Source organism: Rhea pennata, chromosome Z (assembly GCF_028389875.1).
Source record: "Rhea pennata isolate bPtePen1 chromosome Z, bPtePen1.pri, whole genome shotgun sequence".
NCBI classification, from domain to species: domain Eukaryota; kingdom Metazoa; phylum Chordata; class Aves; order Rheiformes; family Rheidae; genus Rhea; species Rhea pennata.
In genome coordinates, this window is record NC_084702.1 from 13,184,003 (window position 1) to 13,210,659 (window position 26,657).

The window sequence follows — 26,657 nt, forward strand, 5'->3', positions numbered from 1 at the left end:
GATTTTCTGATCACCTTCTTGTCCTTCTGTGCTTAGAAATGGTATTCAGGATGAGCTGCTCTATTGCTTTTCAAGAGATTGAGAAGAGGTTGACTGGACTGTAGTTACCCAAGTCCTCCTTCTTGACGTTTTTGAAGACTGGGGTGACTTTAGCTTTCTTCCAATCCTCAAACTAGTCCTCATGAACTTTCAAAGAGGATTAAGAATGCCCTTGCATTTTGCATATTACCCAACTCCCTCAGCACTCGTCCCATCAGACATCAGAGACTTGTATAAGTCCAGTTTACTTAAGTGTTCTGTACCCAAATCCCCCTCCACCAAGCAAAAGCCTTCCTTGGTCTATAGTTGTTCGTGCTGTTAAAGGCTTGGGATTCCTGAATCCTGATATGCCTGAAGAAGGCATTCTGTAGCTAAGCTTTCTCTATACCATTGCCACCATGACTCCTGCCCCCTGTAACAGTTGGCCCACATTTCCTCTAGACTTGTTTTGCTGCTGATGTGCTTATAGAAGCTCTTCTGTTGTCTTTGACATCCCTCATGAGACTCATTGGGATGGACCATTCTTGAGTTTGGAGGAGGTGAGCCTTGAATATCAACCAGCTTTCTTGGACCCCTCTTCATTCTAGGGCCTGATCCCATGGGGTTCTTTCCAACAGGTATCTGAATAGGCCTAATTCTGCTCTCTGAGAGTCCAGGCTCATGATCCTGATTTTGCCCTCCACCTTCCTTGCAGGATCCTGAACTCCACTCTCTCACAGTTGCTGTAGTCAGGGCTGACCCTAATCTTCACATCTCTAACCAGTCCTTACTCATTCATATCTGTGAAGTCTGACAGAACATCTATCCCTTTATTGGCTTCTCCATTGCCTGTATCAAGAAGTTGGCATCAGTGCTCTCCAGGAAAATTCTGCATTGCCTATGTCTTGCTGCATTGTATCAGGGGGGTTAAAGTCCCCCAAGAGGATCAGAGCCTGCAATGGTGATACTATAAGCTGTCCAGAGAAGGCTTCAATTACTTCTTCCTAATCAAGTAGTCTGTAGCAAACAACCACAATAGTGTCATCCATGCTAGTCTACCATTTAATCCTTACCCATAAGCTCTCAGCTAGTCCAGTGCCCACCCCCAGGCAGAGCTCTGTGCATTCTTGCTTCTTCCTCACATAAAAAGCAACTCCCCCTCCTCACCTCCTTGGTCTATCTTTCCAGAGGAGCCTTTATTCCTCCATTGCAGCATTCCAGTAATGCAAATATCCCACTATGTCTCTGTAATTACAATGAGATCATAGCCCTGCAATTGTGCACACAGCTCTAATTCCTGTTGTTTATTCCTCATGCTTCAGGCACTAGTATACAGGCATATCAAAGAGGTACCCAAATGAACTGATTTCCCAATAGGGAAGTGAATGAATTCCCAGTAATGCTATATTATAGTCTTTTCCCTGTCTACATGCAATACTTGAGGTGCCTTCACTTTAGGCTCTGCTCTGTTGACTATGTATTCTGTTTTGTTCACATCACCCCAGGGCCTTTTTCTGTCTGCCCCATCTATCAGTCCCTCATGCGCTGCTGGTAACTCTCTCCCTCACCAATCATTTCTATTTTTTAGTACTCTTTACCAAGTTGGTAGCCAATTGGCAAAGACACTTTTGCCTCACTTGGCGAAGTGGATCCTGTCTCTCCTAAGTAGATATCTATCTTTACACACGGTCTCATGGTCATAGAAAAGTCATAAGAATGTTGTCAACACCAGCTGCACAGTCAGTCATTGACTCACAGATCTATTACACGCATCTACCTCTCCCCACATCCTTCTCCCTCATTATCAGGAATGAAGAGAAATCCACCCATGTGGGTCCCAAAGACCACTGAGTGCTGAGGAGGCACTCCATCCATTCATCCAGGTATTTGATGAATAAGTTGAACAGGATGGGACCCAGTACCGAGCCCTGGGGGACGCCACTAGCCACAGGCCTCCAACAAGACTCCGCACCACTGATGACAACCCTCTGAGCTCTGCCTTTCAGTCAGTTCTCAATCCACCTCACCGTCCACTCATCTAACCCACACTTCCTGAGTTTATCTAGGAGGATGTTATGGGAGACAGTGTCAAAAACCTTGCTGAAGTCAAGGTACACAACATCCACCGCTCTCCCCTCATCTCCCCAGCCAGTCATTCCATCAGAGAAGGCTATCAGGTTGGTTAAGCAGGATTTATTATCATTGGTGCCTACATTAATAGAAGAAAGGGATAATAGCCATAGGGATGGATAGGCTTTGGTTTCATGATATCCTGGATCCTAACCCTTTGCAAGCAGTCAGCTTTTCTAATTGGCAGGTCAAGACAGTAGATGGGTGCCTCCTCTCCCCCATCAGGGAGTCACCTAGTATCACACAATGCTTCCTCCAGGTCCTCCTATGAGGCTCAGGGTCTGTCAGCCCAGGTTCCTCATTTGACAGCATGCCCATCCCCTCCACAGCTTTGAGGGCTGGGAACCTCTTCATCAGCTGCAAGCCTTCAAGAGGAGCAGAGTCTTCTTTCTAGCATGAGAAATCACCAGCTTTCAGCCTTTACCTTTCTCAGTGTTGCCACTTACTGTCTTGCCAGGCACAGACACATGCAACTCCACTGCAGCTAAAGGCTGGGTCTCTGGTGCTGTAGGGCCTGCAGATGTATTTTGTAGAGAATCTCCAACTCCAGAATAAATCTGTAACTTTTAATGTTTCTTTCAATATTAAAGACTCTTAATTTCTATGCAACAGAGTGGTTTCTTTGATTGGCTATTTTTTTGTTTTGTTTGTTTGTTTTCCCTTGTGTGAACCCTGTCTTTCCTAACTCATTTTTTTTCTCAGAGGGGATAAGTCTTTTTTTAAGGTCACACACAATACCTTATTCTTACTGAGTTTATGAATCAGTCTATAGTCCTTACTTCACTATCCTCTTGTTTTTCTTTGAGTAACAGGTTTTAGCTGAATTACCATCAGTAAAAGTTACTTTTCATGAACAAATCTGCTCTAATATTTACTTCACCTGGAAAGGTTAACTGTAGAGGCCTTAGCAGGGACAGGAAAATGCAAGGAATGCACTTCATCATCTCATTTCTCTTTTATCACTGTGCACTAGCGGTTGCCAGGAAGAACCATATTCAGGGGAATTCAGGAATAAATCTCTATTTTGATTCATAGATCTCAAGGTCTATCGTGAAATAGCTATGTGTATTTCACAGAGAAGGAAAGAAGGGCTGACTCCAAGTCAAACTGACTCCTATTATTTTCAAATGCACTCTAATCCCCGGACGAATTTAGCTCTCTGTAAGGCAGCACAGCTGACAGGGATTTGGATGAAAGTTTCCTCACATCAAAAAGCCTCAAATAATTTTAAAGCTGAGCCCACAGAAAATCCTCTAAATATGTCTTACCTTAGATTTATTTTTAGAATTTAAGAATATTGAAATATGGAGGGAGATGGGGTAGAGCTGTACCTGGGAGGTACTTTGTTGATTTTCATTGCTTTCTTTTTCACTTTTCATTTCAGGATAGTTTATGGCACCACTAGGGTTTCTGTTTGTTTGTTTGTTTGTTTTATATATATGTGTGTATGTGTGTGTGTATGTGTGTGTATATATATATGCATTATATATATGCTGGAGGGGACAAAAGAGCCAGGCAGGCTGGCACTTTCTGTGATTGGCTTAGTGTGACATAGCCTTGAGAGGGAAGAGATGGAAGGAACTTTTATTCAGGAAGTGACAGAGAAGACTTAATCATTACATTTTGGTAGAACATCTAATATCTATTTATAATTACTTGTGAGCTCTACGAGACTTAGCACTTACAAGTACAGAGACCTGTGATTCCTATTTGATGTATCTAACAGAAATTAATCAGAAAGAAGATAATTTTGGGCTGGTAAATCTTGTTCTGACAGTATCATAGGCTTGTGAGCCAAAAACACAATAAAAATAACATATAATCAATTCTTTTAAAGGGCAGCCCGGACCTTCTGGGATATGTTCAGCCTCTTAGGTTTCAAGGTCTGTGATGAGATCTTGTTAACTAACAATCAGGCAAATATTATGAAAAGAAGGATATTTTATGAAGCTCTAGATGGTAGCAAGGACATCCAAAAGGGTAGCAGTCTCCATGGAATAATAAGTTAGAAAGGTATCTACTAAATGCTATTAGGCAATGTCTCCCTTTCCAAAGAACTGTAGACAAAAAAAGCAGCATGAGAGGCAAAAGGAGAGCTTGACAGCCCTGAAGAGCTTATCAAGCTTGAGAGAGAGCATTTGGTGAGAATAAGACTCTCTGGAAGATTTCTATTGGAAGATAAAGAGCAACTGAAAGAACAATGTAGCCTTAAATTCAGACCTGGGGCTATACTTTAGTCTTCTTACTTAGATGAACAAAGTGTAACCAAAGCAGCTAAAGATGAAAAATGTGACTGAGACTTTGGTGTTAGGTCAAGAAATCTGTCAATAATGGGAAAGTCCATCAATGGAAATTTACTATAACATAAACTTTCTAAAGTTTAGACAATTTGGATATATTTTGCATGATTGGATCCATATAAAGAGGATTAAGGATCTCTTTAGCTGCCAGTTGGGCACAAACTTTTAAAATAGGGACCTTGACAGTATAATTTGCTAAATTTTGAGCCAGGGAGTGGAGGGAAACAAGAAAAATAAATCATCATCATTCTATGGACAAGAAGGTAAAATTTTCTGACAGAGAGGGACACTGTTGTTCCTAGCTTCTCTGGAATTGTTTCTGATTTCTCAGCTATCTTGCATCAATGAAAAAAAAATGTACACAAAGAGAAATGTAACTAGCAGAAATCTCTGTGGTGGAGCAAATGATACTTAACTCATGATAGCATCAGAATACACTCCATCTTTGGACCTCTTCTAATTGAAGTTTGATGTGCAAATGATATTTTGGACCATAGGGTTATACAAATGTCATTTAAGTTACACCAAAGAAGGATCCTTGTATGTTACCTGCTGGATGATCAAGAGTTCAGGCAAGGTACAGTTCAGTTATTTGCAGCTAAAAAGTCTCTTAAGAAATTGTCTACAAAAGCTGATGTTTAGAGAAATACCTGCAAGATTTTATCATCTGTAATATATATGTCTATATCTCTCTATATATAGGTATATTTTAATTAACTGCAGGGAGTAAGTGTGTGTGTGTGTGTGCATCTGTGCGCGTGTGTGTGTGTGTGTGTGCGTGCATGTATATTTGTATGTATATACATATATTTGCCTATGTATATGCACATGTGCACTTATTTATTAAGATACGGATTTACTGGAGAAAGACCTCTAAATATTATTACTTGGTGTAGTATGAGTTTCCATGATACACTGTGGGATACTATGGCCATACAACCTTCACTTTCAGATGGAGATTTTATTGATCTCTACATAACACAAGTTTCTATTTTTACAGCTGTTAATAGATTTTTTTTTTTTTTTTGATCTCTCTGTTCTTGCTCATAAATGCAAGTATCTTCATTTGATATAGATATTAAGGCATGACATCATAATGCTAGTGCTAATGACATCATATTAAATTATATAAATCTGATTTTAAAACATCCGACTAAAGGGAAAGAGGCTTTGGGGGCAATTTCAAATTTGAATGTGAAGAAAAAGAAAGAGTTTTACTATTGCTTTGTGCAGAACACTGCTGTAGGCGTTCGTTATATTGTAGACCAGAAGTGGCTGTATTTGCAGCAGAGGTGGAAAACAACACATACACTTGCACCCGAGACACCTCGGTTACAGTCTGGTGCTCTTGCTCAAACCCAGTCTGTCAGCTTTCACCTTTAGTATTTCAGTGAACTGTCATGGCTGACATGGGCATACTTTTGTCTACAGTGCTTCTGCCATTGAGCAAAAAACCTATTTACTATGGTAAAAGATATGAGGACAGGATATCTTGTATTGCTACTGGCAGGTCCTCCAGAATTTGTATGAGGTGTAAAAGAAGATTTCTGTTGAAGAATTTTCTTGGTAGATAATATGGCTTAGCTACAGTTAAAAGCTTTATGCCTGCCTACTGTGACTCAACACCAAATGAAATGATTTCTTTCATTCACCTATGTAAGTATTATCGCATTTGTTGCACATTAGTAAGATTGAAATAGTAGCACCAAATATAATAGGATAGTTATTTTCTTTAAGTGGATGGACTAGGATGGTTATTTTCTTTAAGAGTAGTATTTTGACAACCTGCCTAACCAAACTACCTTAAAAGATACCTGTTGCTACTCATCCAGCATATGTTTTGGGGAGAATGTTTTGCTGGGAAATATCTGTCTTGTCATTATCTTAGCTGAAGCAATTGACTTTTTTTAAAGTAGGATATTAAATTCCTTGTTCCTTATTTGCAAAAACTGAAATTTTGTCTTTCTATCTACCCTCAGTTATGATTAGTGGAGATATATTTTCTAAAGCCTATTCTGTGTTGTCACACCGTAAGTGTCTAATTCTGCAAGGTGTTTAAGAATGTGAATGTTTTTAAGTACACAAATGAAACAGTGCATTCAGTGGGACCACTTCTCATTTAATAGTTGAATATAGTAGCCAGTGAGACTATTGTGGAACCAGGCTGAATTCTTTTCTGAATTCACTCCATCATGCAAATAGAGAGACTTCAGGGAGGGTGATTGTCTCTCAGAAAATAATGCGTCTGTGAATAATATGGCCGTTCCATTATTGCAGCACTTGGTAAAGGAGAGCAAAAGGTCACATACACTGAGAAGGTGAAAAACATAACTAAATTGATTTGTCAGGAGCATGTTTTAGGATGCAAAAAGGAGTGATAAGTGTATGATTGGAGATTTTATCGTGTTGAACTACAGATAAACAAAATGGCTCTTAAAAATAATAAGAATGCTGACAGAAAGAAGACCCCCCCTCTTTCTTTCTTTTTTTTTCTTTCTGTCTTTCTCTCTCTCTCTCTCTCCCGAGTTTTTCTATCATGTTAAAATATCAGAATGAAAATAGACATCTGTACTATTTAGAATATTACAGCACAATTCAATTCAGAATTTGTAGGAGGCTATAGAGAATATCTGTTATCAGACAGAACCATCAGGCAGGATCCTGTCTGAGGAATAGCCAAAATTATTAGATAGAGGACAGAATTAGTACAAAATCAGAATTACTTAATCAATTCTGATTAGCTTAGCTACTTTGCTTGCAGAATACTTGTCCTAGTTTTAATTTCTTTCCTGCAAGGTGGAAATACCTTTGTGAGCTGTCTCTTAATAAGGGAAAGAATAGCATTAAAGGGATACTTTAAATATAGTTCCATTAAAGGTGTGCTCTGGAATATCATTGATGTCTTTATAGAATTAAAATGACAGAGAAATCTTCAATGTCATCACTCAGGTAAATTAAGGAAATTAGAACAATCACAGGTCCTCCACCTTGGTGTTTCTGTGAGGTTTGTGAGAGAGTTATTTATTGACACTAGGAAAAAAATAAATTTTGTTTTTGTCAGGCATAAAAACACTGAGTGTGAAGATGCGTAAACATTTTTCAGTAGTTCTACGATGCTATGTGATGATTTTTAAGTGAGAGTTTTTGATTAGATTTATTTGGTAAAATCCACATATTATTGTCAAAATGCGTCATTAAATATTAGTTTATATTCTGTGTCATTAAACACTCTAACTGATAGTGTTGAGGTATTCAATTTAGAAAGAGTTTACCTGAAAGTCTTCACCTGTACATTATTACTTTCACAAACAGGTCCTAACCCTGTTATATCTCTTGCCAGCTTGAACATGTTTATTCTATAACATTGTAAAGCCAGGTGCAAAATGAAATAGGCTTTCTTTGAAGAGGCTGTGGAATGAGAAAAAGAAATACATCAATAGATTTAAAGGTCAGAGGTAATTTGAGCGAAAGAATGTAAGAAACTATTACCCATAAAATAATGTGTGAATTGCTGCAATAACTAAGCGTCAAGACAGTCAATTACGTGTTGGGGTAAGCAAGCATGAAGATATAAACATCGCAGATCTCTATCCCAGAAAAAAATCACATTTTTTAAATAACTGTATATTGCAAAAAAATACATATATAAATAAATAAATAAATAAATAAATAAATTACTTTAGCCCACATCTGCCTAGAGAGCTCCAAACTACATTTCATATATTAGAAAATGTTTGTTTACTGCCTTCTGTAGAGAGGAAGGGAACAGAAATATTAGTATGACATTCAGGGCCAGATTCTCAGCAGATGTGAATCCCTCAAAGGATTCATTAGTTGAAATTCTTGTTGACTGTAAGTAAGTAAAATCAGATTCATGACATAGAAGATTCTGCTCTCATAGTCAATAAGGTTTGTTGTATGTATATATATAAAATGTGGAAAATAAATTGTCCATTGTTAATAGGATCGAATTAGTGATGCTAGAGTAGAAGATTCACTGAAATTATAATGGAGAAATAATAGGCTATTACATATCCATTAGAGTAACAACAACAACAGAAACAACAAAAAGAGACTTCATTTATTAATTTTTCTATGCATTAATATCTACTGAAATTGTTAAAAGAAAATTAAAATACATTGCATCTACAGCAACATAATGTATTTATATATACGCATAGAGAGTTGGTAACATTTTATTAAAGGAATTTAATAAGGAATTTTGTCAGTAATAAAAGAATTTAACAAGAAATGTTTAAGGAATGTAGATATTTCAAAAGTACTTTAAGCATTAAATAAATACTAAGATCAAAACCTACTATGTTATAATTTTTGTATTGTGACCGAGCCATTTTTAATGTATGAAATTATATTTTCATATATTTTCATACAACATATTTTGTAAAATGATAAGATCTTTTCATGAAATAGATAGGACTGTGTGTCCTCTTGTTATTTCATGACTTCAAGACTTCTGAACACTGGGTGCCTTTTGCCACACATGCTGGTCAGAGAATACTTTATACTGACAAGAGCCTTAACAAAGCTTGAAGCTTTCCTTTTAAGCACAGACAACCACACTACTATCCTGCTTGTTGACAAAAGCATCATCGAAAACTCTAGCTTCAGAAGTGAGTCACAAGCTTTAGAAGCTGAGATTATTTTCACAATATTTCACAGAGATAAAATTTGGCCAGTGTCTTTATGTCAGCTTCATAGTAGAAACCAGGCCTGTGGAACCTGCAGAAGTTCTCCCTTCATCAAATAACAATAAAAATAAATTAAAATAAATTAAAAAATAAAACAAAAAACAAAACAAAACAAAACAAAATCCCATCTCTCTTTAGGGCAATTGTAGAGAAATAGGATTCTACATTGTAGATTACCTTGAGTTTTCTTTGGGATAGGATTTATCAGTTTAGGAAAGGAATAACTTTTTCTTTGTTATTTAAGGGGAAATGAGAGACATCAGGAAAAAAATAACAATACTTGTAGAATCTGTCTGTGGGGGAACACGAAGCAGAAGCGTACATTAATTTTGTGTCTCACAGAGCTAGAGATCGCAGCTGCAGTATGAAGGTGCACTGAGTAGTTGCTTTCCTTGTACTTCTGAAACAGAAATCCCTTAGGGTTGTTCCCTCGAGTTTATCATATAGTTCTGCTTATCACTAATTGCTTGACCTTGATGATAATTATTATGGTTATCGGGGGAAAGAAATTCTCATAGATTAATTTAATCAAAATGCCTCAGTCCATTGCAGGGATGACAAAAGAGAGAAAATATTAAAAATTGTACTAGTCACCTGACACTATAGAAAACCATACTTCATTTTGGTTATTTATCACAGTGGCATCTGTGATTCTCTGGATATGCTGAAACTGTCCTTTTTTTTTTTTTTTTTTTTTCCTTTCCCTTTTCCTCCCTGCTTTGCCTTATAGAGCTCCTGAGTGAAAGGTTTTATTAAAGATAACATCCAGCTGCAAAGAGCCACCTTGAGAAATCACTTCCATCTCAAAGTCAAAAAGCTACTCAAACTAGCTTTCTTGAATGTAAATATAACATTTTCATGGAAAGTATATGAGGTTGTTCCACACTCCTTCCTTTCCTCTTCCACCTCTAAGGTAATCTCTACTTAGTTCTAGTGTGCCACAATATAACTTACTTATAGTTCTTTTTACATTTGAATTTCAAATATAAATAACATTGCACCTCTGCAATCATTTTTTCCAGAGATTTTTGTTTGTTTGTTTGTTTGTTTTTGTTTTCATTCTTTACCAGGGAAACTGGAGACATTTGTGTCTAGTTTTGCAGAGCTGATCAAGTATTTGCACTAGAAATTCAGAAGTATCTTGGAAAGAGTCCCTGTTGCTATCTCTTCTTGCCTGTCCAGTGTCTTCAGGATGGCAGCTCAGCCCTCATGCATATTTACTCCTCTTCACAGTATAAGGTTGTGTTTGCTAGGCCAGAGGAGGAAATATTGTGAGTGCTGGATCATATAAAATGGAAGAGCTGTTGTGATTTATCCAGCACAGAAAGGACTGTCATTAATCTTGTTCTCAAACAAAAATGCTGGACTACACATTTTTTACTTTTCATTTGTTGGCAAACAGCTTTATTTCCCAGAAGTAAATGACTTAATTGCATTATGGTAAATTTCAAATGAATAAGAAAATAGCACACTTGAGAGCTGAACAAACTGTTCTCTACTTAATATAACCTTAAAAAAAAAAAAAAAAAAAAGGAAAAGAAAAAGAAATAAAAAGAGTCTAAAAGTTAATATAGTGAAACATTCCTCTTTGAGGATATTCACTATAACATAAAACACTACATAATTCAAGAGTTCTCTGATTTATTTTATTTTATTTATTTTATTTTATTTCATTTTATTTTTATTTTTTATGAATCTCATTGTAATATTCTTTGTAATTCCATTTGAAATTACCCAGAAGAAACAAAATCAATAACTATAACATAACTAAGTACTTGATCACTAACCTTATCCTGCATACATTTAGAGAGTTATCATCATTTTCTAGCTAAATTTTATTTAAGACACTGTGTCCTGTCAATTAAAATTTATTTCCGGGAAATGGAGGAGAAAGTGCTAAAGTTCTATTTTGAAAATGTTAATGATACTGAACTGATCCCACTCTTTCTAAAAGAAAAGATAGAACTGTCCTTGATTTTTAACAGGACGGAGACGCTTTTGAAATTTCTTTCTTAGAAATGAGAAAGAAGGCTTTCCAATTAAAGTTGATAAGGTAGATTTTTACATTTTTTGTTTTATTTTTAAAGAAAAAAATAAAGCCCTCAAACATACTGACAATGAGTATTTTGTTTTTGTTGTTGTTGTTACTGTTATTTTATTTGGCCAAATCCAACTAGAAGGCAGAATGGATGTATAGGTCTGATGCGACAGATGACTGTCTAATGTGACGTCTAATTCTAATGTAAATATGTAAGTATGTAAATATGTAAGCTTTTGAAGCCAGAAATTTCAAATTATTAAAGAACTCTGAACCGGAAGAGAATCTCAACATGAACCTACATCTAGTAATTAAGATAAATGTACCCAAAATGAAGGCAAAAATTTCCAGCAGTGTGGACAATCTGATACTCCTTTTTAAGGAGTTAGTGAATTTTCAGTGTTACACGCGCACACGCACACACACACACACACACACATATATATATATATGAAATAAAATAAATAAATCTGAATGGCTTGAGTGCTAGGAGCAGGTTCTTTCCAAACATAAGAGATCATTTTTACCCAGCATCCCCTTCCTAAAGTCTTAGATACTCATTACCATCATTCTGTTATAGACCAGAAGTTGTGACATATATAATCACTGTAATAACTTTGATAAGCTGAAGAACAGGAAAAGAAAGGAGGGAAAAAAAAAAAAAAAAAAGGATATCACCATCTTTTTGCTCTAAGAAAGGAGGAGAGAAGGTAGATATTTCTTTGGGGCCACCTATAGAGCTTGTCTCTGTCTAGGAAGATAAGAATTAGCAAATTGCTTTGTTATGTTTGCCTCTGTCTCTTCTGTTATAGGGTCAAAGAGCTTCAGCCAGGGTTATAATCACCTCTGCAAAGTGGTAAACAGATCAAAAAGAGCAGATTGTCCCTGCTGATCCAGAAGGAAGATAGGGGATGGATGGAAGATAGGAGATGGCGTCCTAAAGAAAAGAAGAATCAAAATGGTCCTGGACAAGGCTAACTGCCTTGTTCAAAATGGGATTAAGTGGAAGTCCAGGTTCTGCAAACTTTTGTGGAACCATTTCTGCCCTTGTTATACTTTCGTGAGGGCAGAGACTAGCCAATTGCTGTGACCCAGCAGATACTGGAAAACAGTTTATACTTTAAACCCTGCCACGCCTCATTTAGACATTGTCAGGTACTGCAACTCTACTTTCATTTTGAAAGTGTAAGATAAACTGTAAAAATTTAATCTTCTTTTAACAAACAATTTATCATTATCTATATGGTGCATGCAGGAAGTACCTGTAAAATGGTAAAAGGTGTGGTTGCAGCTGAAGCCAAGGCATGTGATCCCATCAAAGTTCATGTATCAATATGTAAGCAATAGTAGCTTGTCTTGAACCAAATAAAAGTGCATTAACACAACGTAACCAAGAGCAGGCTGCAAGTAATTTTTAATCAGACACAACCAACAAATATTACACCTTACATAAATAAGTCAGAAATATGACTACTCAGGGGGCAAACAATGATAACATAGTTGCATTTGCGAAACGTCCAAGTAGCAAGAGGTTTCCGGAGAAAAGAAGAGATAAACGCAAGCGACTGCAGAAAAGCAAGTAATGACATAAAATACACGAGGATGAAAACTTGCAAAACCCAGAATAAAATAAATGCTGAGAGCAGATGAGATCCTCTTCAGAGGCATTTGGGCAAGCAGTATAAAACCAGTAGCCACTAATGAGGAAAGATGTCGAAGAATGAAGTAGTCTACTTCCATTCCCAAGCCTCTTGTCAAGCTGCTCTAAAGCCTGAGTGTTTCAGTATGAGTGCCCTTGACCTCTGCAGCTAGAATTCTGAATTAAACAACACAGCAATCAGAACTACCTGTGCCATTAGGTTTATGGTGTTGCACATTCACAGCTAATTTGGGACACTAGTTTTGAACACCAGTTGTGCACATGCAGTAATAAGTAGTGATACTATGTGAACACAGTCCTATAGTGTGTTCTTAAATTAATAATATTTTGTTTTAAAATTCAAAACAGAATTGACTTGTCAATCTTCTAAGAACTATCATCATAGTGAACCCTTAACTCCCTGATATGTAAGTGTGCGTATATACACAACAATTGTACATATAGCATATATATGTATTTGTGTGTGTGTAAATATGCATGTATGTATGTATGTTTATAGGTGTACACATACACACACACATACACAAATATATTCATATATACAATTGCAGCATAGTTCTCTATATGCACAAATACACTGACACAAAAGCACACAGAGGCACCATTACATCCAAAGACCTACAGTAAAGCCATAGCTTTTTCATGTCAGCTGGTAACCATAAGATAGTACCTCTAGTGCAAAAGCCAGCATTACATGCTGTTTCGTCCTCCAGAAGGGAAGAACTTCCTCCTTAGGCACAGCCATAAAGGCATGAGATATGTCTGCACTGACTCCGAGCAGCAGAAGGGACCTAAGCTACCATCTTTTTATTGCTTCCTTTCTGTATCTAAGCAGTATTGAGCTACGTTTTATTAAAGAAAATTTTTAAGATCATATGCATATTGCTTTCTGCAAACACATAGTGATGTTTTTTATGGTCTAAGCTTCAGTTCTTTGCCTAGCACTTTACTACTCAGCTGCTCAGCTTCCAGTCTGCTCAGTACACACACAGAGCTGGTTCCTGTCTTCAAGAAGTCCACGTAGATACACTATTAATCATTTATATGGCAAGCAGTCCTTCGTTTGAAAGATGTTTGGAATAATTTGCCTGAAACAGAAGACAGATTTTGTATAGGAAGACAATTTCATGGCAATGAAAGCTGTGATTTTATTGAAAAACGTTTTGATCTGTTGGGATCTGGCTACATTAAGGTGAAATTGTATGAATTCTGATCAACCTCTGTTTTGAGTTAGCATGACTTAGTGCCCACATTATGAAGTAGCATTCAGCCTTCTGTGCACACATTAGGGACCTCAGTTCGGCTCTGGAAAACACAGCCCCACACAAGAATGGTATGATCTGTGAGCGTTTTTCCTCAGCATATGTGGGAAAACATGTCCACCTTCCCTAAACATGTATAGTGATTGGGAGAGACATTGGAGGGTCTGAAGGCTCATAATTCTCACTTTATTACAAACCAAGAGTGGCATTTGACATATTCTACCCAATTCAGCTTTCTTCTTCTGTTGCTTCTGGTCAAACAATCATGAGTTAAAAATATTTGTTTGACACCTATTTCTGTAAATAATAAAATGGTTTTGAGAAATTAATTGGGTTTAATAAATATATATATAGTTTATTAATAAAATAATAATAATAAAAAAGAGTTTTAAGAGCATATCATTCCTAACCTTCAGGAGGTTACTGATTCATCTCTTTCTCTTTCAACAAAAGTTCTAAAATATTTTTTTTTAATACTCAATCTATTTATTTATTTTTCTAATTCAGACAAGATTTGCCCTTGAGGCTGAAAGCAACCTGCATCATGTGAGTCTGTTTTGAATACTGAATATACTGTAAACTACCTGGATTAACTCTCAGTCCCTGTACATTGCAAATATCCAGCTTTTCATCTGTTTAGGACTACAGGGAGTTCATGGTGAAAACAGGTTTTCGTATTTACTCTAATTTAAGCACAGTTTATTAGGTGGGTTCCTGAAGTATATGTTTACTGTAAGTATTGTTATCTTCTCAGGTAATTTCCAAATCTTAACTGATAAAAATTGTGAAAGAATTATCAATCATGTTACCTATCCCTATATTGGTTATCTGTGGGAGATTTATGTTTCAGGTCTTTTGTATTAATCAGCTATATAAGTATGAATAAGTAAGTCAGACATGAAAGGTGAGTTCTTACTTCCCTGCTGTGTGCCAGTAGTGAGCCATATAAGCCATTTGCAGCCAGGTTCCTGGTACAGAAACTTGCTTTTCTTAACCAAACTTACCAAAAACAGAATATGAAGACAAGAATATATTGACTCATTTCTGTTTTGTGCTAGTCACTTCAGCTGCTTTCAAGAGACAACACTTTAATTCATTGATCATCTCATTATTTCATCTCCAAAGATCAGTTTCACATGTTCTACCTTTTATAAGGGGTTTTATAATAATCCTGTCTGTAGCAAATCACCTTGTTATACCATTAATCAGCAAATGAAACTAATTGTGTCAGGAAACCTAACAAGTATTGCAGAATGATGTGAATAAAAATTAAGAAATTTAGACAGGTTTTCCATCAGTACAAAATTTAACAATTGTCTTAGTCTCCCTTTTCCACATACAATTAGTATAGATAACTATCCAGCTACCCTGAGAATGACAAACATTTAACTGCATCCTCACCTGAAGATCTTGCAGCTGATTTCTGTGGAAGAGAAAAGCACACTGACAAGCTTTCTGAAACATTTTTCTCATTTTGCCATATTTGTGCTGTTCTCTTAGTTGAGTCTAAGCCAGATGCTCTTTATTTAAGAAGAAAAATAAGAGATGGAATTCAGAAGTCCTTTCAATGAGGATGTATTTGTGCATCACTGGGATTTAGTCGGAGTAAGATGATGCAACCCTCTAGCACTGCTGTTCTGTGACATCTGATCAGTATTCTAGATGTCCAGAAAGAAAATGGAGCTGTCAAGTAGATGTACCAGTGCCTTCCCCTAGGACCTCAGTGCCAGCCCTTGGTCCTGGCCACAGCTGTGCCTGGAGGACCACCTCTCACTGGAGCCAGGGGCATGCACCAGGGTCTTTTCTACTTGTCTGTGCCTGAACAAACTCTCTAAGGCACCAGATTAATATCATTGTGGCTCCTTGAGAGAGGACATGTGCTCACACACTAAATTACTGAAATAATTTTGAAAACAGTATATCATCACATGGTACAGTAATCTTTTCAACAGCTATGGTTTTAATCACTGAATTTTTGTAAATATGAGGTAGCCTACCAACTTTAGCAGGTAGATAAACAGTATATTTCACTTGTATGTAACCACGTATTACACAAAACTCTGTAACTGTTCTGGATACTACAGTATCATTCTAGTAGTATGATATTTGCTTTGTGGTGAATTTTTGTGAAGTGCTGTCTCTTTCAATCTGCAAGAGTCACACAGATATGACCAAAACACAGTCATTTTTCAGCTGGTCTCCAGCCTCCATGCATGGGTTTTCTCTAAAGCTGCCATGCCCTTTTACTCTTGAGGAAATATGAGATGTCATCTCAGTTTGAAAAGAGCACAATATAGTAGGACTGGACTCCCTGACTCGCAGGGCTTTGTGTACATAGTCAAGCCTTTCAGGGGGGTTCTTGGAGTTGTTGTCTTTGATATCTAGTAAGTGCTAAACAAATGACACTGTCAGATCCAAAGAGGAAATACCCTACATTTGTCAGCCTGGATTCCATCAGGAGCTTTCTTCTTTCTTAACAAAAGCTCTTCTTGATATTTCAGACACAACCATATCAGCACGCACAGTGACTGATACCACAAGCCTTTACCACAGGCTGGTAACTGTAAGCACTTTCAAGGACCTTTGATTCGTATCTGCTTAAAGTGTGTTTTTCTCACTGCCACAGCTACTGTGCGTGACATCGTCACAGAATCAGGGCCTCAATGTAACTTCTGTATGGGTCAGACCTGTTTTCATATTTCTTTCCTATTACATTTTTCAGAGCACTAATCCTTTGTCTTCACTGAACCCTGGACAACAGGTCCCCACTGCAGGCAGTATATCATATTTTTCTTTCCCAAACAGCCTTGATTTCAGAGCCTGTAGTTCTTAAATGCTTAATTTCTGTAGTATTTGCTGCATAGGATCTCACTGCATTCTCTTGTCTTGATATAACATTCTGAGTAGAAGAGTGACAATTCTTCTTGTTTGTTTCTTGTATGATATTTCTGGCATGCTCTAGCTTCCATTGTGTGCTCATTTAATACTTAACCAATGAAAATTTAATCCCCAAAATAACACACAGTATCTTTCCACCAAAGCTACAATGCAGTCAGTGTTGGCTCTCCTATCTTTTGAGAATAAAAAATACGTGTAAATAGGTTAACAAAAAGTAATATATTAATCCTTAAAAAACAGATATTCAATAAGAAAGCAATTCATTTGCTCTGTCTTCATAACTATATTTTCTAACGTAAGTCCAGTCTTGCCTGTATTTAAGTGTTGTATTTGTATCATGTTGCAAAGGGATTAGTAGGACTTAAATGTGTTACTTAATGTATTTTATTAATGTATTCATATGTTTCTTATATCATAATTCCCATTTAAATCACCTAAGCTTCTTGTATATCACTACACAGCTTTGCATATGCATAGTGTTTTGCATTCAGAATGATAGCTTTGAATATTCTCAATATCTATTTCATGAAGGTTTTATTTATTTTTATTTTTTCAGAAGACCAGGAAAATAGAAAGTGAAGGTATCTTTTCTGGTTTTATTAGTTGACAATAACTACAAAAGACATACACGGTCTTGCGTAATGTAAACCATAGGCTATCAGTCAGTAATTCCCCAGTCAAGAAACTAATCTAAAATGAATGTTTCAAATAATTCACAATATTTTCATGGATAGAAAAGGGGATAGAACTTTAGGCAAGAAACTGTCTGAACATACATAACTTTCAGTGATGTGATGTTATGGGTTTTTTGCATATATGTATTTCTGTTCCTCTCTGCCCTCCAGCAGTTTAGTTAAATCTTTTGCTGTAATCATTAACTTGTTTTGCTTTCATTGCTGTATTCATAATGCTGAACCTGAGCAAAATTCTAGCTTTATAATTGATGTTTACTTCCAAAAGAAAAATGAACTCTGTAGTGAGCAAAGCTTTACTGATCACTCCATAATTTTTTTATATATCAAAAAATATTGTCTTTTCCTCCTCTTAATATGCCACCAGCAAACCACACATCACTGATATTATATTTAAAACATTTTTGATTATGGGGAAGGGAAGGAAAATACCAAGGAAAGTTCTAGTGTCTGAATTTCAAAAAATACAAATGTCCAACACAAACTAAAAGAGAAGAATCTTTATACAATACAATACTTTCAGTGGACGGATGTTCCACTTTTGCTTTTACCATAATTAATGTATAATTTATATGCTATCAAGATACCATATGACCCATGTAATGCTGATGTTTTTTATTTAGAGTATTATATAGTTCCTAATACATCATATGATCTTGTTCTGGTTCTTGTTCTTGAGCACAGTGAACAGATACAGCAGTTTGTGCAGGAGGAGTGCAGGAAGGTGCAAGAGGAAGTCTTTATTTCCAGTCTTAGTGGTATCCACTTTCACAAACACGGTTACAACTTGCCACAAAGCTTATTTGCCTGCAGCTCTTGGAGATGCTGCATCAGCTGTGTTGGAAGCTTCAACCTGGCCAGATCTGCTGATGGCAGATGTGGCTCTACAGCTCTCAGGCTGCAGGGAGTGCTTGGGGTCTTTCCAAAAGGCCTGGACTGATAGTAAGCCCTCCTGCAAGAGGTGTGCTGTTTTTGACAATTTCTGTCATCAGGTCAAGGAGCTGTGGGATGAAGTCAGCAAACTGTGAAGCATCTGAGAAAATGAGCAAGATTCAGGGTGTTCTTGGAGACTGTACTGTTTCAGGAGTCCCAATCCCCTGCAGCAGGGGAGTTGCTGGAAGGCTCTGTGCAGTGAAATAGTACAGCACAGCACTGTAGAAGAAGACTGAAAACTAGTAGAAGGAGAAAGGTCCCTAATCCTCCCATAGACTTGGACTTACAGTTGGACAACCGATTTAGCCTTCTCGAGGATGAGGAGGACCTGGACCTGACTTCAAGGGAAGCAACTGTGCCTTGCAGGAACACTTGGAAGAGGCAATGTGTGGTTATTGTGGGTGACTCCATGCTGTGGGGGGATGGTGGTACCTATTTGCCAGCCTGACCTCTAGTCTAGAGAGGTTTGCTGCCTACCGGGGGCTCGAATACAAGGTGTCATTGAAAGGCTGCCAAGACTTGTCCACACATCAGACTACTGCCCTCTGCTGCTCTTTTGTGTGGGTACTGACGATATGGAGAGCAATTGGAAACAATCAAAGAGGATTTCAGAGCTCTAGGAATAGTGGTCAATGTTTTGGGAGCCCATCTGGTCTTCTCCTCCATCCTACCAATGAGGGGGGAGGGTGGGAGAAGGAGCAGAAGGATTTTCCAAGTTAACGACTAGATGTGCTGTTGGTGTTGGTAAAGGATTTTGGTTTCTATGAACATGGAACACTGTTTGTAGATCGACCTCTGATGGTGAAAGGTGGGATCCATCTCACTAAGCAGGGCATGCATGACTTTGCCAACAGGTTGGCCAGCCTGGTAAAGAGGTCTTTAAACTAGGCAGGAAGGGGGGAAGAGGAGAGATATATGGAGAGGGAAGTCAGTAAAACTCAGCTCAAGTTGGGAAGCCTCCAGCAGGTTCATGCAGCTGGGGATGTGCATTTGAGACATGGCTATGGGGGACCCCATTACATCCTTCCTGGGAAACCTGCAGGCATGACCACCTCTCTGAAATGCCTGTACACCAATGCACGCAGCATGGGGAATAAACAGGATGAGTTGGAGATCTTTGTGTGGTTGCAGGGCCATGGTGGGATAGCTCAGAAGACTGGAACCCTGTCATGGATGGCTTTGTGCTTTTTAGGAAGGACAGGCCGGGGAGGCGAAGTGGTGGAGTTGCTCTTTATGTGTGAGAGCAACAGGAATGTGTCGGGCTCTGCCTGGGGCCTGGGGGTGGAGGAGGAAGAGGCAGTTGAGAGCTTATGGGTAAAGATCAAAGGGCAGGCTAACATGGGGACGTTGTGGGTATCTGCTATAGGCCACCTGACCAGGAAAAGGAAATCAGTGAGGCCTTCTACAGAGAGCTGGAAGTAGCCTCATGATTACAGGCCTGGTTCTCATGAGGGATTTCAACCACCCTGATACCTGCTGGAAGGACTACACAGCTAGGCACAGACAGTCCAGGTGGCTCCTACAGTGCATCGATGATAACTTCTTGTCACAGGTAGTGGAGGAAACTACGAGGAGTGGTGTCCTGCTGGACCTTGTACTAACCAGTAAGGAAGGACTGGTTGGAGATATGAAGGTCGGAGGTAATCTTGGTTGCAATGACTGTGAGATGGTAGAGTTCAGGATGCTGCATGGAGAAAGCAAGGCAATAAGCAAGATTGCAACCCTGGACTTCAGGAGAGCAGACTTTCACCTCTTCAGAGACCTACTTGGAGAAATCCCTTTGGTTAAGGCCCTAGAAGGAAGGGGCATCCAAGAGAGCTGGTTAGTATTCAAGCATCACTTCCTCCAAGATCAAGAGTAGTGCATCCTATCAGAAGAATTCCAGAAAAAAAGAGGCAGGAGACCTACATGAATGAGCAAGCAGCTCCTGGCAAAATTTTGACAAAAGAGGAAAGTACACAGAATATGAAAGAGGAGTCAGGCCATTTGGAAGAATTATAGGAATGCAGTCAGAGTATGCAGAGAGGCGATGAGGAAGTCTAAGGCGCGTTTGAAATTAAATCTGACAAAGAATGTCAAGGACGACAAGAACAGCTTCTTCAAATACATCAGCAGCAAGAGGAGGACTGGGGAAAATGTGGGTCAGCTACTGAATAGGGCAGGGTGACAAGGGATACGGAGAAGGCAGAATTACTAAATGCCTTCTTTGCTTCAGTCTTCACTGCTAAGGGCAGCCCTCAAGAATCCCAGAGCCTGGATGTGAGGGAGAAAGTCCAAAGAAGGGAAGACATTCCTTTGGTTGAGGAGGAAAGGATTAGAGACCTTCTGGGCAGGCTAGATATCCACAAATCCATGGGCCTGGGTGGGATGCACCCATGAATACTGAGGGAGCTGGCGGATGTTGTCACTAGACTGCTTTCCATCATCTTTGAAAGATCCTGGAGAACTGGAGAGGTGCCTGAAGACTAGAAGAAAGCCAATGTCACTCCAGTCTTCAAGAAGGGCAAGAAGGAGGACCCAGGCAACTACAGGCTAGTCAGCCTCACCTCCATCCCTGGAAAGGGGATGGAAAAGCTCATTCCGGATGCCGTCTTCAAGCATATGGAGAGAAAAGAAGGTGATCAGGAGTAGTCAGTGTGGATTCACAGCAGGGGAAATCCTGCTTGAGCAAACTGATAGCCTTCTGTGATGGAATGACTGACTGGGGAGATGAGGGGAGAGCAGTGGACGTTGTGTACCTTGACTTCAGCAAGGCTTTTCACACTATCTCCCATAACATCCTCCTAGATAAGCTCAGGAAGTGTGGGTTAGATGAGTGGACAGTGATGTGAATTGAGAACTGATTGAAAGGCAGAGCTCAGTAGTGGTGGGGACTCTAGTTGGAGGCCTGTGGCTAGCAGCATCCCTGAGATCTCAGTACTGGGTCCCATCCTGTTCAAGTTCTTCATCAACGACCTGGATGAGGGGACAGAGTGCCTCCTCAGAAGTTTGCTGATGATCCCAAGCTGTGAGGAGTGGCTGACACACCTGAGGGCTGTGCTGCCATTCGAGAGACCTGGACAGGCTGGAGATTGGAGCGGAGAGGAAACTCACGAGGTTCAACAAGGGCAAGTGCAGAGCCCTGCACCTAGGGAGGAATAACCCTAGGCACCAGTGGGAGCTAACAGGCTAACCTTCTGGAGAGCAGCTCTGCAGAGAAAGATCTGGGAGTGCTGGTGGATGACAAGTTGACCATGAGGCAGCAGTGTGCCTTTGTGGCCAAGAAGGCCAATGGTATCCTGAGGTGAATTAGGGAGAGTGTTGGCAACAGGTCGAGGGAGGTGATCCTGCCCCTCTACTCAGCCCTGCAGAGGCCTCATCTTGAGTACTGTGTCCAGTTCTGGGCTTCCCAGTACAAGAGAGACATGGAGCTACTGGTGAGAGACCAGTGTAGAGCTACAAAGATGATGAGAGGGGCTGGAGCACCTGCTCTGTGAGGAACGGCTGTGAGAGCTGGGCCTGTTCAGCCTGGGGAAGAGAAACCTGAAGGGGGATCTTATCAACGTGTACAAGTACCTGAAGGGAGGGTGTCAAGGGGACAGGGACAAACTCTTTTCAGTTGTCCCATGTGACAGGACAAGAGGCAATGGGCAGAAATTGAAGCACAGGTAGTTCCGCCTGAACGTGAGGGGGAATTTCTTCCCTGTGAGAGTGACGGAGCACTGGCACAGGTTGCCCAGAGAGGTTGTGGAGTCTCCTTCTCTGGAGATGTTCAAGGCCTGCCTGGATGCAACCCTGTCTAACATGCTCTAGGTGAACATGCTGAGCAGGGAGGTTTGACTAGATGATCTCTAGAGATGATCTCTCTTCCAACCTTACTGATTCTGTGATTCTATGGAATTATAAAAGATATTCTCCAAGCTATACGTGAAACAAGTTTGTGATTTTGTTTTTATTTATTTGCTTGTTTGTTTTTAAGACATTCCTGAAAATGTGCCTCTTATGAGCTTCTTTCTAAAAACCCTCTGACAAGAGATTTATTTCGTTTTATTTTTTTTTCCCATTTAGACAACCGCTAGAGCATTTTCATAGAGTCGTAATCAGTGCTTGCATATATGGAGAAGATGAAAAACAGAATGCAGACATACGTTTGTGGTGACAAAGGATAGATTGTAGAATATAAATCCTCATTTTGCTACTGGATTTTAAGTGTATATGAATTCCTACATTAGGCATGTTAATTCTCATATGGTCCTATAGAGATTCCAGTTTCATCATGTAATGTGAGAAAGAGTTCAAAGTCATAAGACCTGCATTTATTAAATATGGATGGAACTAGCCCTTAAATGCATACATTTGTCCCTGGGATAGCTAGATTATGAACTTTAGTGAAAACATTGTTTTCTATAGTCTAGTAGAGCCACAGTTCCAGAGACAAATAAAAAATATGTCATATCTTGAATATGGTATTTTAATAGGTCAACATCCGAGTGAATAAATGCATGTGCACTATCACTAAAGCAATGGGATTATTTAGGTAAATAAGACCTCAGCAACATGTGTAAAATACTCTCTTATAACCTCCAGAGATAGCAAACATAGTGGCTGCAAAGGACTTTACTGTGAGAACTGAAACTGGAAATAGAAAGACGCAGCAATATGCCCTTGTGTTTAAACACAAGAAAAAGCTTTTATACTGTGAATGCTGCAATAAGTTTCCTAAAGAGGTCATGGACTCTTCATCCTTGGAGATATTCAAAACGTGACTGGACACAGTCTTGGACTACCTGCTTTACAAGATCTTGTTCTGGGGTTGAGGTTGGACGAGAAGATCTCCACAAGTGCCTTTGAACTTTATCCACTCCATGATGCTTTTCTATGGATAATGAAAAAGGTCTGAGTTAGGGACCACTGACACAGAATGGACAACTACAGGTCTATAGTACCTAACAGAATGCATCTGAGAGTGCCAGAAGAGTTGGCTAACATCATTACAAAGCCTTTCTATCATCTTTGAAAAATCACAAAAATCAGAGAAAGTACCAGATGACTGGGAAAAAGTAAATATTGCACCTATCTACAGAAAGGACAAAACAAATATCTAGGAAACTACAACAACTCTTAACTCTATGGCAAAATTACAGAGCAGCTGGAGAGAGCAGTACTGTGTGTGGTCAGCGCCAGCAGCATGAGGAGCTTGGGAGCCCTGGGAGGTGATGCTCTGCCTTGACTGGCACAGCCCAGCCTGCCCTGGTGGTGTGAACTAGGGATGCTGGCAGTGTGCTGGGCTCTGTCTAAGGTTGAGGCCTTGAATTTCCTTAGTTCCTGGAAGGAAGGATAATGCCTAAAATGTCGTACTATTTTGAGGGTTTCTTTAGGTAGATACACTTTGCAGTCACATCAGAGTTAACCTCGAACTTGTTAACCTTGGTACTGGCTGCAGTGTAGTCATGGCCAGCCAAAACTCATGTGGGCTGTAAGGGCTGCATTTGTAGTCAGCCAGTGCATTCTCATATGGAGTGCTACCATTATCCAAATTAGTTTTAAAATTAGTTTGGATGTGCCTACCCAAAACAGCAATACATACAGTAGAAATAGCATAGTTTTCAGTGTTTGTTGTTAAATATGTTTCAAAAATGACTTTAGAATACTCACATAATGCTGCTAAGATGAAGTACTGGTTAAATTATTATTGAAAATGAGCAAATAAAATATTCCCTTAACCTCCAGTTTGGGATTCCCTTTCACCTTCCCTTTGACCTCTACTGCCAGTATCAGAGAGAAAGTAGAAATTTTCCTGTCCTTTCAACTTAGGCATTCTCTCTTAGTTTCACAGGGTTTCAAGTTTTTGACTATCCTGTATAAATAAAACAAGGAGACAAGGGAATCAGATCAAATTATTTTGTTTCTTTTGGGTTAAAAAAATTGTGACATGGATATGATGTATTATTTCCAAATTATTCAAAACAAATTATTGCTATTTATTTTAATTATTGAAATTATAGACCTGAATAAATTAAAAAAACTTGTCTCATGCTGCTTCTAAAAAATTAGTTAAAGCTAAAGTAAAAGATGTAGGGAAAACTGTGAAGTCCTTGTATTAACTGGCATGCTATATAAACATATTCCCAATCTGCAGTAAATTGGTCACTTACATTACTGTTTTATTTTCTTATTTATATAGAGAATAAACATGCCAAATAATCACAAAAGTAGTATTACAATAGTATGTCTGACTTTTCTTGAAAATGAGGCATCTTAGATATCCTGATACTTTACTTAATTCAGTAAGAACAGAAAGGTTAGGATGAGCTTGAGCTTCCAGATGTCTTTTTAATCATCTGCTATTCAATTGTTCATCATTGTTCAGCTTCACAATCTCTCAAATCACAATAAGCAACAAGGACACTAGAGACTACTCATCCATTGTTTCTTTCATTTGGAAGTCTTTTCAGGGCAGATGTTCTTGGCAAAACTTGAAATGCCTGTGTAAAAGCTCAGTGAAATAAGGAGAAATAAATCTATTCCTGTTGATTGCAAGCCTAGAAGCTCCAGAAGATTTTCAATTTTGTAAACTTTTTGGTATGTTTAGAGCCACTATTGAACAAACCTGGTAGGAATCATAAATAAATAAATAAATAACATTTATTTAGACTCTTATCTGGTGTCTATGAGGTTTGTTCAGCAGCTGTTACTGGGAGATTTTTAGGTTTGCTTGAACATAAAATTCCACGAAGAACTTGCTGGTTTGAACCTGCAGGAGATAATTTTATTTTACCAGTGAATACCCTGCTAGGTGAAATGGCTGACTGAACTGTCTTTGAGAAATGTGTCAGTACAAAACACACTCACAGGGATTTAGATTCCTTTTGGACCTTAATAGGATCAAATCACTAAATCTCCTGGTAAGACTTTGACAGCTCTCTCTATTAAGTCTCTGTTACTAGATGGAACAAAAAGCTATTTTACTAAATTTTTATGAAATGTAAATATTCAGTCAGAAACCTACTTTTAAATTTTTGAAAACTAAGCTGGTGGCCAGGAAGCAAAGTGTAAAGGGTTTCTCTGTGCACATAAAATCTAAATAACATAAAATATCTTTCATTTTCCAACAGAGCTATTAAAGAATAACAATCCCCCTCCAAAAATCTCATATAATTACTGGCTTCCAGTATGTTGTACACTCTTCAGACAATCCAATCTCAAAACTACAAAACACAAAAGCATATTGCAAGCACTACTACTGATACCTGATCCTTGAAATTATGCCATTATTTTATTTTATTTTTCCCCCTGGATATATGCCTAGTTAGAATGGAGGGAAAGAATATTCCATAGTATTTGTGATACAAGGTTAAATGTGCAACTTATTTTTACGTGCAAATATCAGAGGGAAATATACCTTGTTCCAAAATTTTTTCAGGAAGTGCTTTGTTTCTGGTCTTTGATCTTTTCAAAACAAACTGTTAAAGCAATGAGAAAGGGTCAAATAACCTAAAAAGTAATCAGAACACTTTATTTCAGTTTGGAACTGTGTTTTGTCATAAACTGAGTATAATCATAAGTCATGTGGGACTACTGAGCCTTGAAAGACTGAAAATCTCAAGGACCATTAAACACAAAAAAATCTCCAAGCTTTTAATGTCAAGAGTGGAGAATGCTAAACGTGAATGTAAATATGAAAACCTTTTGTGAATATAGGACTTTTCTTTTCAATGGAAAGTTCTGTTATTTCCATAATGAGGACATTAACATTACCTATGGCCCTTTAAAGAGTCAGCACTGTACACAGCTATTTCCTTGCTTTCTTACTTATGCAAATGTTAGTGGGAATAAGTAGGCAAGAAGGGGATATAATTTCTTATTCTTAATGCTGTTATCAATTAAGCATGTGGATATTATACAAAGTTATTTATGTCTTATTTTAGACTCCAGGATGATATATATATATATGTGTGTGTATATATATATATATATACACACACATATCCTCTATCCATTAAGGTGAAAAGCAAAAATAAAAATGTAGTGATTTTTT